The sequence below is a fragment of the Mytilus galloprovincialis genome, chromosome 2 (assembly GCF_965363235.1).
Source record: "Mytilus galloprovincialis chromosome 2, xbMytGall1.hap1.1, whole genome shotgun sequence".
In the NCBI taxonomy this organism is placed as follows: domain Eukaryota; kingdom Metazoa; phylum Mollusca; class Bivalvia; order Mytilida; family Mytilidae; genus Mytilus; species Mytilus galloprovincialis.
In genome coordinates this window covers 54420613-54434666 of record NC_134839.1, presented here as the reverse complement: position 1 = coordinate 54434666, position 14054 = coordinate 54420613, and positions in this window count along the sequence as shown.

Genomic DNA, 14054 nt, shown 5'->3' with positions numbered 1-14054 from the left:
GATATAAAAATATATCATCAGTAAGTGACTGTCAGGTTATACATCATTACGATATTAATTTTATGACAAATTACACTCATATTGGCCAAGCAAAAAACACACAGTATAACACAATAATTACACAACTGTCAAGGTGATACCCAACACCTTCACTTAAATTAATTTGGCTCGTTTAATTTTCATAAAATTTTGACAAAGTATTTACTTTGACCCTATGACAAATATATAAAAATTTCAGGAAATTTGAACCAACCGTTTTATCAGAAAAATTACACTGGTTATATATAGCAGTTTGACAAACACTAATTTTGATCATTGAGAAGCTTAATATTCCTATACCAACACAACGTAATTAAAATCAAATCAAATCAAATATTTTATTGTCATATAAACTTTACAGTTTGTGACCAACATATATTAACACAATAAACACAATAAACATACATATTAAACATACACAATAACAACAGCATCAAATTTTTTTTTTAACAACAAACAAGTTGTTAAGAGTCCCCTGCCCTCAGTTCTAATGACTTTTTCAAGAAGGATCCTAACTTATTTGTTTGTAAAGGCGAGGATGGATTTAGTAAATATTGAATTTTTCTTCTTCATTTAAATTATTAAAGTTATTATTTTCAGTACATATGTGATGAAAAAAATCATTTCTTAGAGTTTTATTATACTCACAATAGAGTAAAAAATGTTTCTCATCCTCTAGTATTTTACATTTATGGCAAAGTCGTTCCTCTCTTGGGATTTTAAAATATCTCTCCTTTTCAATCAAAAGGGAGTGATCACTTATTCTAAATTTAGTGATTAATCTCCTTATCTGAAAATTAGATGTATTAAGATAAGATTCTAGTTTGTAATCTTTTTTAATTTTTTTATAAAGAAAAAATTTACTTTTATCATCAATGTTTTGAAATTTATTTTGAATTAAATCTTCATATCTATTTTTCATTTTTAACTTTATATCGTTTTTTATTTTATTTACATCTTTTATGTCCTTACAAGTAGAAAGAATATTAAGGTCAACATTAGTCTCTTTAACAATATTTTTTGCATATGTATACCATGAGTAAGTTCCTGTCAAATCTAGAGACTGTGCTAGAGAAAAAGCTTCCTTTATCAATGGATTAATATTATTATTATATAGTCTAGCTAAATATAAAAGGGTTTGTGTTTTAATAAAACATTCGATAAATTGGATGCATTTTTTCTTATTCCTAGAGTAGATTTACAAAATTTAAGATGCATATTTTCAATGGGGGTTTTGTCTATAAAATCAAGTTGATTAATTTCTTTTCCTGAAGATAAGGCTCTGTTATTGGCTCGATGAAAAGAAATATATGTATCCAAATATGTTACTTCTGAATTATAGGTCATAATTGGTTTTACTAAAGAATCAAAAAGATTATTTGCTACTTTTATAGGTAGATTATTCAATGATTTAGTATAGGATTTTATTGCAAAAAATACTTTTTTTGCCTTTTTTGTCAACTCTAAAGTACTTTGTGATAAAGGAGTAGGTCCGGTAAGGGCCGATTTTGGCCTCAAATTTCAGGTTCTTCTGACGAAAGATTTTGAACACTTTTTAAACACTTTAGTGTCTATTTCAATTGATTCAATTATTTCATGTGAAAGATTTTAACTGATTTTGTCATTAAAAGGCTCTGATTCTAGCTTAAATATGGAAAATCTATCAAATATGCCAAAAATGTCAATTTTCAGATCGTTTTTGTCAAAAATGAAAGTGGCCGCATCCGTGTTCATCCTCAACCTTTATATATGTTATGTATTATCATCAAATACAACTTACATTTCAATATTATGAATGAACACAAATGCGGCCACTTTCATTTAAGACGAAAACCGTCAAAAATTTAGCTAAAATGCTAAAATTGTGAAGATTTCAGTAATTTAGCATGACTTTATGATGTTAGTACCCGATATATGTGCATTGTATTGTCAAAAACAGCACATATTATATGTAGCAGAACCATTCTCCTTTCCAATATATAACTAGAAGTGTACATTTTAACAATTTTGTAAAACTGCTATATTTTGGGGCCAAATAAAGGTCTTACCGGACCTTCTCCTTTCCATTACATTTTATCAACATTCCCAAAAATGAATATTCTGTTACACTCTCTATGGCTTTATTCTCATAGTAAATATGTGATGTTTCACTATTATGTTTTGACTGACTAAAAATCATGGATTTAGTTTTGTTTGTATTCAAAGAGAGTTGCCATTTGTTACAATATAATTTAACATTATTTAAACTGTTTTGAAGACCCTCTTTTGATTCTGACAGGATTAAAAGATCATCTGCAAAAAGGAGGCATCCCACCTTACTATTTATAAGCTTAAGGGGACTTGAATCATTTCCCTCAAAATTTTTTACAATATCATTTATAAAGACATTAAATAAAGTGGGGCTTAGTGTGTCTCCTTGTTTAACCCCTCTAGCAATATTAAAATATTCTGATACATAATCTTTATATTTTAAAGATGATTTAGTATTTAAGTATTGTTGTTTTTAAACGTTTAGCTGATTTTACAGAGTTATCTCCCTGTAGTGTTAAGTACCACCTTAGTTTTTGATGAAGTTGAAGTCCAATCAACTTGACACTAAGTATACATGTTCTCTATGATGTGATCTCTCTAATTTCAATGCCAAATTAGAGATTTCCCCCTATTTTCACGGTCCATTGAACATTGAAAATGATAGTGTGGATGGGGCATCCGTGTACTGGGGACATAATCCTGTTTTTTTTTTATAAATTCGGCTGTTAGTTTTCTAAATTGATTTTTTTTCATGTCGGGACCTTTTATAGCCGACTATACGGTATGGGTTTTTCTCATTGTTAAAGGCCGTACGGTTATCTATAATTACTTACATCCACTTTTATTGAACTGTGGTGGAAAGTTGTCTCATAGGCAATCATACCACATCTCTCTCTCTTTTTTATATGCACCACATTTTAGCAAATATAACGATTGTTGTACCAGGTCACCAACTGCTGTCAGAAGTTCAGATTAAGAATTTAAAAGATGATTTAGCTTGAACAGTCGTTAAGAATGTGTAAAACCAAGTTTTATGTTATCAAATGAGTTTATGGGTCGTTGCCACTGCTGACGGAGTTTTAATTTCCCGAGGGTATCACCCACCCAGTAGTCTGCACTTCTGTACTGACATGAATTATCATTTATATGGTCATATTTATAAGTTAACTGTAACAGTAGTCAGTTTACAAAACTTTTGAATTTTTGAAATACTAAGGCTTTTCTACCTCAGGAATAGATTTCCTTAGCTGTATTTGGCAAAACTTTTAGGAATTATGGTCCACAATGCTCTTCAACTTCGTATTTTATTTGGCCTTTTTAACTTTTTTGGATTTGAGCGTCACTGATGAGTCTTTTGTAGACGAAATGCGCGTTTGGTGTTAAGGTTTATGTACCCTTCTGTAGCCATTTTTGTACGAATTTTTCAAACCTCAATTGTATCAAAACTAAAGATATAATAAATAATAGAGATAGGCCATTTAGTACATGTTCCAAGGGGAAACTTGATGCAAAGCATTATTTTTTACTGTTTCATTGCATTTGATAGAAAAAAAGGACTTTGTGGCAAATAAATCAAGATTTTTATAGAAAATCCACAGCCTTTAATACAGAGATTTTTGTTATAAAATTTGAAACATAAATTACTCACTTGATTTTCTATGATGTGCTAGTGTTTATTTTTTACAAAAAGTTCTAAGTAACCTGTAAATTCCAAAACACCTCGTGCTGAGTCACTAAAGTCGAGCGCACCCTAAAAGGTGTACTTGATTTTGGTCATATTTATACTTGTCTTAACAAATAACTACATTTATAAACTTGTTTTAAGGAAATCAATGCTAGCACTGCATGCAATAATCCTTTATCTATCAGTCATCAAATTGCCAAATATGAGAGTACAAGGATAAAGGCTGTGGATTTTCTATAAAAATCTTGATTTATTTGCCACAAAGTCCTCTTTTTCTATTAAATGTAATGGAACAGTAAAAAATAATGCTTTGCATCAAGTTTCCCCTTGGAATATGTACAAAATGGCCTATCTCTATTATTCATAATATCTGTAGTTTTGATACAATTGAAGTTTGAAAAGTTCGTACAAAAATGGCTACAGAAGGGTACATAAACCTTAATACAATCCTGGTATCTATGATGAGTTTATTTCATTTAATTTCTATATCTTCCCATTTCAATGTCTAGGTCATGGTTACTTAACCTTATTAATCATATAAAATCAAATGTCTTTATTATCATGTACAATAAAAAAACTGTCAAAGGAAATTAAGTATCTTATTTATACAGAAGAATATAAAACAAAGACATGACTTTTTTAGCTGCTAAAGTTCTCAACCCTAATGACTGTTTTGTCCTCTGCTAGAACAGAATATTTTTTTTCATCAATTTTGGAATCAGAATATTTTTAAGGAAAAAAACATAACCCCCTTGAAGTTAAATGGTCATTCCCTTATCTATATTACAACATACGTAGAATTATTCGACTTTGTCGAGTATACGACAATGTTTTCAAAGACAGTCTTCTCTGGGAATTAAAAAAAATATATGTTTCGTATTCATTTCTTTTTCTTTTATCAGTTCGGCTTTATCATCATTATTGTTTTTTTTCAATGGAGTTTCATCTAGCCAGCTCTTCCAGTGGATACTTGATTGTCTAATTGCATTTTCGCCATAATAGGTCCGAGACCACAATTATTTCGTAGTGCATTTCTTTTAGAACATAAATGAAAATAAAAAAAACTCCCACCTGCGCTTTCTCAAAGAAACTTTTACAGTGTGTTGTACTACTTTTGGGACAAATTATATCAAAATTATAGAAAACTTTATCGTCTCTAACTCAAAATATGGACAATTTTATGTTTAGGGCGTCTTGAAATCTTTTGACAGCTTCCGAAGTGCTAATTTTTAAACCTTTTTCAGCTGGACCAAATCACTACTTTCCTTTAAAATTCTGGCGCACATTCTACTGGTCCCGGCCTACCTGACCAGCAGAGGCGGATTTAGAGGGGGGCCCAGGGGGCTCGGGCCCCCCTTTTTGGAAAAAAATTTGGTTGCCTATATAGGGAATCACTGAAGCGTGACTGGATTGGGCCCCCTCTTAGGTCAGTCAGTGGGCCCCCACTTATGAAAATTTCTGGATCCGCCACTGACCAGCGCTAATTTCGACCCCTGGATGACGTGGAAGACAATATTGATATTTTTTTCTGTCCTTGATCCTGATTTTGATAAAGAAAATCATTGAGATTATCAACATGATCAAAGCCTTTATCAAAATCTGAATCAAGACTATCCCTTTGTTCCTGTCTAATTTATGTAAACGCAAGCATCAAAATAAAATTAAACATCTATCATTTATATTAGTGTGTGTCAAATGAATGTCATTTTTGCAGGACCAGTAGATTTGGACCCGGACCAGTAGAGTTTTCAGTCCACTGGTCCGACTTGCCAGTACACAAAAAAGCTTAAATTCGACCCCTACAGCCTGTCAGCCTAAATGATGGTGATGGTTCGAACGACTGCTTTTAAATACCATAACATTTCCACCAAGTATTTTCATCTAGAAAATTTTAACTCATGAGGTCAAAACATCGTTTTCTAACATGCGTTCATTTATTTGATGTATGTATTTTAACAGGAGATTCGATTACAAGGTCACTTGCAGCCAACAATAATGGCATGATGTTCAGTACACGTGACCGAGACAATGATCCCTCGGATATAGATTGTGTTGACACAAAGGGAGGAGCTTGATGGTTTAAAGACTGTTTCGAGGCAAATATTAACGGCTATTGGTCCGAGACCACCATTGTCGTTCCTTGATTACAAATATAGTCCCTAGTGTTGACAGTGGGTTACTTGCCATTAATTTTTATACCCCTTCCAAATTTATTTCTCCATGTTTAATGCCTCAAATTGCAAGTAGGGGGGTGAAATTACACTGTAAAAAAATTTGGGTCCAGAATTTTAAAATTTGGGTCCAGAATCTTGAAAATATTCTGATTCCAAAATTGATGAAAAAAAATATTCTGTTCTAGCAGAGGACAAAACAGTCATTAGGGTTGAGAACTTTAGCAGCAAAAAAAAAAAAATGTCTTTGTTTTATATTCTTCTGTATAAATAAGATACTTAATTTCCTTTGACAGTTTTTTATTGCGTTTATTTGTCACAAATTATGTACAATGATAATAAAGACATTTGATTTTATATGATTAATAAGGTTAAGTAACCATGACCTAGACATTGAAATGGGAAGATATAGAAATTAAATCAAATAAACTCATCATAGATACTAGGATTAAATTTTGTATTAACACCAAACGCGCATTTCGTCTACAAAAGACTCATCAGTGACGCTCGAATCCAAAAAAGTTTAAAAGGCCAAATAAAATACGAAGTTGAAGAGCATTGTGGACCATAATTCCTAAAAGTTTTGCCAAATACAGCTAAGGGAATCTATTCCTGAGGTAGAAAAGCCTTAGTATTTCAAAAATTCAAAAGTTTTGTAAACTGACTACAGTTAACTTATAAATATGACCATATAAATGATAATTCATGTCAGCACAGAAGTGCAGACTACTGGGCTGGTGATACCCTCGGGAAATTAAAACTCCGTCAGCAGTGGCAACGACCCATAAACTCATTTGATAACATAAAACTTGGTTTTACACATTCTTAACGACTGTTCAAGCTAAATCATCTTTTAAATTCTTAATCTGAACTTCTGACAGCAGTTGGTGACCTGGTACAACAATCGTTATATTTGCTAAAATGTGGTGCATATAAAAAAGAGAGAGAGATGTGGTATGATTGCCTATGAGACAACTTTCCACCACAGTTCAATAAAAGTGGATGTAAGTAATTATAGATAACCGTACGGCCTTTAACAATGAGAAAAACCCATACCGTATAGTCGGCTATAAAAGGTCCCGACATGAAAAAAAATCAATTTAGAAAACTAACAGCCGAATTTATAAAAAAAAAAAAAAACAAGAATATGTCCCCAGTACACGGATGCCCCATCCGCACTATCATTTTCAATGTTCAATGGACCGTGAAAATAGGGGGAAATCTCTCATTTGGCATTGAAATTAGAGAGATCACATCATAGAGAACATGTATACTTAGTGTCAAGTTGATTGGACTTCAACTTCATCAAAAACTAAGGTGGTACTTAACACTACAGGGAGATAACTCTGTAAAATCAGCTAAACGTTTAAAAACAACAATACTTAAATACTAAATCATCTTTAAAATATAAAGATTATGTATCAGAATATTTTAATATTGCTAGAGGGGTTAAACAAGGAGACACACTAAGCCCCACTTTATTTAATGTCTAAGACTTTATAAATGATATTGTAAAAATTTTTTGAGGGAAATGATTCAAGTCCCCTTAAGCTTATAAATAGTAAGGTGGGATGCCTCCTTTTTGCAGATGATCTTTTAATCCTGTCAGAATCATTCTTAACGACTGTTCAAGCTAAATCATCTTTTAAATTCTTAATCTGAACTTCTGACAGCAGTTGGTGACCTGGTACAACAATCTTTAGATTTGCTAAGATGTGGTACATATAAAAAAAAAAAAAGAGAGATGTGGTATGATTGCCTATGAGACAACTTTCCATCACAGTTCAATAAAAGTGGATGAGTGTAATTTGTCATAAAATTAATATCGTAATGATGTATAACCTGACAGTCACTTACTGATGATATATTTTTATATCTCTTACGATGCGTTGTGGGGAACACATATTAATGACGGGCGTCCGTCCATGCGACAGATCTGGAATAGTACCCACGAATGAAGTCCCTTAATAGGCTAAATCTACCCTCTTTTAAATGTGATATTGTACAGAGATGAGAATTTTGTAAAGATACTTATATTTGTAGTATATCTAAAGGGTATTCACTAAACTTTTAACTTCTGTTAAGAGTTCTGTCCATTGGATAAAAAGCGCTCTTATGTGTACATTTTTTCGAGATTTTCATCAAATGTATATCAAAGGTTTATACAAGCAATCTTTTGACAAGTTCGAAAATTAGTGCAGTTCAACTATTTTTTATTAAAGAGGTAGACTCCTTGGAAATAATAATTATGAGAACTGCATTGTTTTTGCTTTCAAGTCTCCATTTCTCTTGAGATATTTGTAAAAAGTTTGCTAAAATAAAAATAAAAATTTTATTAGTTTAAATTCCAAACAATAAGTTTGTAACTAAAGAAAAAAATACCATATTAATATCAAAACGATAGACAGAGAACAATACAAACGTGAAGCATTAGTTTAAACATATTTATTTATAGTGGATTGAGAAACAAGTTTAGCAACTAATATTAATCTCTTTCCACTTTGCGGGTGCGAGTGCTGCCTTGCATAGCGGCATTAGCCTGCTCTTTTTCGAAATCTACAAGGGTGTCTTTAACGTGCAAGAGATATGGCTCTCTCTTAACACGGGTCATCCACTTATCGTCCCCTTCCGACGGACTATCATCGTTTTGTCAAGACTCGCAAATGGTGTCAAGGGAGAGCCGAAAATTGGAATCGAACCAGGAACCTTTGTGTCAGTAGTCCGATGCACTAACCACTACACCACGACTTATAACGTGTAGCATTGAAAAAAAGAATGTAGGACAGAAAGTCACAGGACAAAAAGTCACAATTCACTTTTTCTGACTATTTTCTTTGAATAAAAAACGCTTATTTCTACAAAAATATTTTTACATTTCTCTTGAACTATTGTATAAAATCTAACTTTGAAAACAAAATTTATCGAAAAAATATCAAAGTAAATCAAATAATTGTTAAAAAAACAAAATGTCAAAGTTGCTTGGAACTTAAATGGCTTCATGGTGCCAAGAAATCTTTGAAATTCTTTTGCATGATCAAAATTAAATAAATCTTCATTTTTCAAGTATAATGACGCATTTCCTAAATTTTAATATGAATGTATGTATTAAAAAGTAAATATTTCAAGATGTTTCTCTTATATATTCAAACAATTGTCAACATATTATTTGTGACTTTTTGTCCTGTGACTTTTTGTCCTACCAAATTAACTAAGAGGACAGATTATTCATTTTCTGCACTATTGAAGCAAGATTTTTCATTTTCATTAAAGCAAGGGACTGATTATTCATTTTCACAACTATATTTATGATATTCGAAAACATACAACTTTTAAATGATTTGTTTATTATAAATAATACATGTATAGTCAAGTCATTAATATGTACCATTTTAATCAGAATTAATCCTCCTCCTCTGCAGAAATGAATCTTTTATATTCCCAACTGCATATACATGTATTGCATACATACATAGTATTAAAGTTTGGTTGTAACGCCTCTTTTAAAAGTATTGGCAAACATATTTCGCCGAGCGGAGCGAGGCAAATTTTTTTAAAAGGTTTTGGAGCCACTGAAGGCCCAAGAAATTATAGAACAAATGATGCAAAATCATGCTTTCTGACTGTTCCGAAGACCCTTTCATAACCTGAAAATGCAAGTTTTGTATTAATAATTTTTTAACGATATTTTGGTCTCAAAGCAAAATGTATAAATTCAGTGTAAGACTTAAGTTTCTAGGGACAACATCATAAGACCAATGTGCATGATAAAGTAAAAATGGAATTCACATAGTTAAGTCTGTGGCTGCCGTTTTTTTTTAAACTCATGATCAAGTTCATAACAAAATTACTAGATTACAAAAAGAATGCAACACTAACAGAATACAGAAGGGCAATCAATGAACAAAAGACAAATAAATAAGAAATATTGATCCCGAAAAAATCAGGGCTACGTCTGAGGGAAAACAGAAGTTGCTTCTTGCAAGGCACTCGCTGTGAACACAATTTGATATGGAGACAAGCGTTTAGTTTGAAATTTCCTACATGAAGCATTTGAAATATGTTAAAATAAAAGTGAGGTAAGGTTTCCTGAGACAAGATACCTCTTGAAAGTTAAATAAAACCAATTTTCAGACATATCAAGTATATTTAAATAATATTTATACTTTTATTATTAAAAAATTTGGGAAGTGTTTCGCGATTTTTTTTTAGGGAAAAGATGAATTTACGAAGAATCTGGTGCCATCTCATACTTTCGATTAGACCTGCTGAGTTATTTATTTTCAATACATTGCCAGTCAGGTAATTTATTTTCAAACTACCACAGAACAAACCATTCATTTTTGTGATTATCATGGCTGAGTTATCTATTTTCAAAATCCTCCTGCCCCCCTCCCAGAATATCAAATGGTCGTCCCCTAACGGAACTATGAACAACTCCATGCTTGTTGGAGTTTTCGCTAGCTATAAAACAAGGTTTAAATTATTTCTGTACCAGGTCAGTTTCCTGATAGTCCCTTTGGTTGATAAAGTCAAACGTTCATTCTTATCAGTTTTATTTGGTCTTATTATAACTCTTTTTTGTAATTTACTTGGAGTTCAGGTGCGGGTTTTCTCACTGTATTGAAGACCCATTGGTGGACTTCGTCTGTTTTCCGCTCTTTATTTGGGTTGTTGTCTCTTTGACACATTCCCCATTTCCATTCTCAATTTGTTGTCTCTTTGACACATTCGCCATTTCAATTCTCAATTTTTTCATCGCAATACTTTGGACTTCTTTATACTTAACGCACCAAAGTTTCAAATTCTTTTACTTAAGGAATTAAAAGTGACATTATTTGATATTTGGTAATACATTTACATTGTAAAGTAAATTACATTAATCATGTATACATCTGATGTGTGTGTTACTTTTGTTGATTGGATCCATGGCTTAATTATAACAAAGAAGATGTGGTATGATTGCCAATGAGACAACTATCCACAAAAGATCAAAATGACACAGACATTAACAACTATAGGTCACCGTACGGCCTTCAACAATGAGCAAAGCCCATACCGCATAGTCAGCTATAATAGGCCCCGATAAGACAATGTAAAACAATTCAAACGAGAAAACTAACGGCCTTATTTATGTAAAAAGAAAAATGAACGAAAAACAAATATGTAACACATAAACAAACGACAACCACTGAATTACAGGCTCCTGGCTTGGGACAGGTACATACATAAATAATGTGGCGGGGTTAAACATGTTAGCGGAATTAATTTTTTTTTGTTGCTTCGATGCGGGGTTTGAATCTATTAGTTTCATTCGTTATTCAGCTCACAGGCGCTTGTACCCTTTTTTATTTTTTATTTCTTGATTGACAATATATTTGTTATGTTTAGAGGACGAGTTTTTCAACAGAATGTCTCATTCTAATGAACACCAATTGTGCCCCTCTTCTTGTCGACTTGTTGCTTTATTATTATGAGGCTGACTTCATACAGGAACTTCTTGGGAAGAAAGATAAGAAGTTAGCAATATCCTTTAACATTACTTATCGCTATAAAGATGATGTTCTTTCACTAAACAAATCAAAATTTGGTGACTATGTTGAACGCATCTATCCCATCGAACTAGAAATAAAGGATACACCAGATACAGTTAAGTTGGTCTCGTATCTTGACTTACATCTACAAATTGACAATGAGGGTCGGTTGAAAACAAAACTTTACGACAAAATGATTTCAGCTTCCCAATTATGAACTTTCAATATATTTAGCAAAATGTAAAATCACAAAAATACTGAATTCAATCGGAAAGTTCCTAATCACATGGTAAAATCAAATGACAAAACACATCAAACGAATGGACAACAACAGTCATATTTCTAACTTTGTACAGGCATTTTTAAATGTAGAAAATGATGGATTAAACCTGTTTTTATAGCGCTAAACCTCTCACTTATACGACAGTCTCATTCAATTCCGTTATATTTACGGAGTATTTATACCAATTGATACGATATTCCCGGTCTTGTATGTCCTATCATGATTTCCTCGATAGAGAGTTGCTGCTCACAAGGAAGCTATCAAACCAAGCGTTCCAAATGGTGAAGTTGAAATCATCCCTTCGTAAAATTTACGGACGCTACCAAGAGTTGGTTGACTGTTATGGAATAACCGTTTCACAGATGAAATCGGATATGTTCTTTATGTCGTAACTACAATAACCTTCCCTTTTCACGAATATGACCTAACGAATTAGACTATTTACCACGTGTGTAATAAAATGCGCAACACGACGGGTGTCACATGTGGAGCAGGATCTGCCTACCCTTCCGGAGCACCAGAGACCCCCCTAGTTTTTGGTTGTGGTCGTGTTGCTTAGTCTGTAGTTTTCTATGTGGTGTATTGTATTCAATTATTTGTCTGTTTGCCTTTTTCTTTATTAGCCATGGCGTTGTCAGTTTATTGTTGATCTATGAGTTTGGCTGTCCCTCTGGTATTTTTCGCCCCTTCTTTTACTAAATATTTATTTTGGTGTTTTAAATATAATGTTTTGTGAATAAATGTAATACTTTAACTAATTTGTTCTTCAGTCACTGTACTCTATATATATATATGTTGACCCTTTCTTAATGTCAAGCGGCAAATCATTAATTTATCTTCAAGACGAGAACAATTTTACAATAAACACAATAGACAGGTACTCAATAAGACAAGAAATGCCATTGGAATCAAAGTACTGAACATCGGATGACCGCAAGTTCTTGTGGATGGTCACATACACTTGTCTCAGAAAAAAATGACCTCTCTATACCTGAAAGTGAGGTAAATGTACACGTATATTTTTTTCTGAGACAAGTTCGTGCGTGGATGATAAATAAATGACAGGGAATTCAACCTCATCGTCAAAACTATTATATTGTAGTGATACAAATCAGTAAACTCTGGTTTATAATTATATAGTATATTAATATTTGTACATTTATGATAACAGTTACATGTATATATAATTTTCATCTATTTGACGTATATCATTCTATTCTACTATATTAATAATAGTGCAGTGCAAGTGCATGCTGGACACTCTTCTGTAATAATTCGATTTTTCTAATAGATTGGATTCTAGTAGGCATTAAAATTTTCCCGCAAAACGTTCTATCTCCCTTGCAGAGTTGACGGTCCTTGAGAGAGAGAGCCAGGATCGATTACTCTGCATGGGAGATTGCAAACGATCTTGAGATATTGTTCTGCATGCTTTAGGTTACAATACACCATTAGATTTTATGGGCGCAGCCATTTTATGAGCATAACATGGTATTCAGAATTAAGAGTATGGCTAATCCTGATTGGTCGATATGTGCGCCCGTTCTTTTTTATTTTTAGAGACTTTGTGCAGTCTGCTTTATACAAAAGGCAAAATAAAAATTATTCCGTAGCCCTGAAGGCACTGAGATGACTTTTCAACGCTAGGACAAGACACGTATTTTTAAGGGCAAAATTGATAGGCATGGGAGATAAGTACAAAATACGCTAAGAAAAGCAACGCGAACCTATATTTTTGGGACCAAAAAATACTGTCCTAATAACTTTTCTTTGATTCTAGCAAGGTTTCATTAATAAAATCAACTTTCTACAGTCTGTATCTCGAAAAAGGCTACCATTGTCGCCTATGGGGAAATTAATTGTTTATTTCAATCTATAACACACCTTTTCTGTACGTGTGCATAAATATTTAAGATAAGTTTTACCTAAATATATATTTCTAACGACAAAACATTTTCATATTATTAATTTATGTTCTTTAAAATGTTTTTTATGGAGTATTCATTTAAAAAATTAATTTATAACAAGCGATAAGGAATGTTATTTTGCACTCGATAATGTCCGCGTAATTATCATGTTTATTATAGATCGGATACAATCCCAACACTTAAGTTGCGTAATGGAAATCAAGGTGACAGCAATAATCCGGAAAGCCCTCACGGTCATCCGATGTAAAATTTAAAAAAACTAGAGGCTCTAAAGAGCCTGTGTCGCTCACCTTGGTCTATGTGACTATTAAACAAAGGAAGCAGATGGATTCATGACAAAATTGTATTTTGGTGATGGTGATGTGTTTGTACATCTTACTTTACTGA